Genomic DNA, 2,186 nt, shown 5'->3' with positions numbered 1-2,186 from the left:
TACTCCAAATTTGAGTCTTTTGTATCTGAAGAGACCCACATGCGTTGAAAAGGTGGTAATGTATCTCGAAGTAGGGTGTAATTCTAGCTGATGGTATCCCTTATTCAGGTCTAGCTTAGAGAACACTTTGGACCCATGCAGTAAATGCATCATATCGGTCATCCTAGGTGCCAGATGTCGTTCCCGCTCTATGGCTACGTTGGGGGCCCTCATGTCCACGCAAATGCGAATGCTGTCCTTGTTGTCTTTCTTCGGCACGGGTACGATGGGAGATACCCAGGGGGTTGGTCCCGACGCTGGCTCTATGATGTCCTGCTGCAATAATGCCTGAATTTCGTCCTCCACATGTCTTTGTATGTTTAGTGGCATGCCTCTGTAGTGTTGCGCTGTCGGGGTTATTTGGGGATTGATGTGTAATTTCACTTGTTTGTCCTTTAATTTGCCTAACCCCTTAAAAAGAGAGGGAAACATTTGTTTTATCATGTCTTTGGGGCTGGTAGTGTAAGCCGACATTATTTGATACATGATTTGAATGAGTCCCATTTGAATCGCAGACTTGAAACTCAAAATGCTGCCACCTGGTACGTCCCCTTTTATGACGTATATTTTGATCTTCTGACTCTTGTCTTTGTACTGACAGTGTGCCATGAACATCCCTTGACAATTGAGAGGCGTGTTTGAGCCATATGAGTATATTAGTGTGTCTGATTCCTTCAGTGACTTCTTGTGATTGAGTCGTTTATAAGTCTCATCATTTATGACATTAACTGTTGCCCCTGTGTCAATCAGGAATTCTCTGTTTTGCCCGTTTATTTGTAATAGCAACGTGGGACTGTATTCTGTGGCTATGCTGTTTCCAATGGCATGCACGTATCCCCTTTTCCTGTCCCCACTGGATGAGGATGAGTGGGAGTCTTGCCTCCTGAGAGGCGAGCTTTCTAGATGTCTGATCCTCTGACTGGAATGTCTCCTGCTCGCGTGTTCTCTTCTTTCTTCTCGCCTTCTCCCCTCCCGTGTCGTGTAATGGGATGAGTTTTGAGATTGGTGTCTGGATAATGTGGGTGACTGTCTCCTACGAGATCTCGGGCTTTCTCTTGTTGAAAATCGGTCTGACCTCCTTGTGTCCCTGTGCATTTCAGTTGGTTGGAAAAAATGTATGTTTCTGCATACCGATTGAAAGTGGTTTTCACCGCCGCACTTGTCACAGTTGTGTCCTATGGCAGGACATGGACCGACATGTGGATATTTGAAACCGCACCTATAACATTTCTTTTGTTCAGTGGGACGTGGTGCTTCTTTTTCTTTGGATGTTCTGATGGGGCATATTGATGCCGTGGAGGCAGACTGTGTGATCTTGATGTAGTCCAGTGATTCGGTCTGTTGCATGAGGGCAGCGTCCGCTCGAGCGAGTTGTAGTATCTCTTCTAATGTCCTGCTCTTTTGCAATAATTTCTTCCTGAATTCTTGAGATGCGCAGCCGGCAATAGTTTGGGACTTTATTGCTTCTTCCGTTGAGTATCTGTCAAAATCACAATATTTCGCTCTTTTCCTGAGACGCATTACAAAACTGTCCATGTTTTCGCTGCTGTCCTGTGTGGAGGTGTGGAAAATGTGTCGTTCGTAGTCGACGTTTCGCAAAGGTGCGAAATAGGCATTCAATGCATCAATGATACCTTGGAAAGTGTCTGTGGTAGATTCAGGCATTTCAAAGACGATGTCTCGTACTACCGGTCCTAGAGAGTGGAGTAGGATTCCTCTAAGTCGGCGCTCCTCCCTTACCCCTGATGCATCAATGTAGACATGTAGCTCTTTGAGCCATCTGGCCCATCTGGGGGCAAGGCTACTTGTGTCTGAAATGTCAAATGGCGGCACTGCCAGTAGTTGCAGCGATTCCGAGCCACAGTCATCTTTGTGCGTGGCTTGACGGGGCGTGGAACTGGAGGAGGGGCTTAGGATACCACTGTCTGGGTTATCTTCAGACATGAATGCTTTCTATCTATTGTCAGCGATGCCTTGTCCGTTCGCTGTTAGTGCTCGCAAGACTGAGGTCTACTAGGCTTGAAATATGGTCAGCGCACCGACGGTGTCTTGGCATCTTGCCGTGTCGTTTCTGGCAACCGCGTGCTATGTGAAGATTGCACGCGTGGTTGACACTTGATGCTGGTGTTGCTGCGTAGTGTGGAGAG

The sequence above is a fragment of the Ambystoma mexicanum genome (assembly GCF_040938575.1).
Source record: "Ambystoma mexicanum isolate Mex_15411 chromosome 12 unlocalized genomic scaffold, UKY_AmexF1_1 Mex_chr12_unloc.2, whole genome shotgun sequence".
Lineage (NCBI taxonomy): Eukaryota > Metazoa > Chordata > Amphibia > Caudata > Ambystomatidae > Ambystoma > Ambystoma mexicanum.
The sequence above is the reverse complement of the archived record's forward strand: the minus strand, read 5'-3'. Positions refer to the sequence as shown.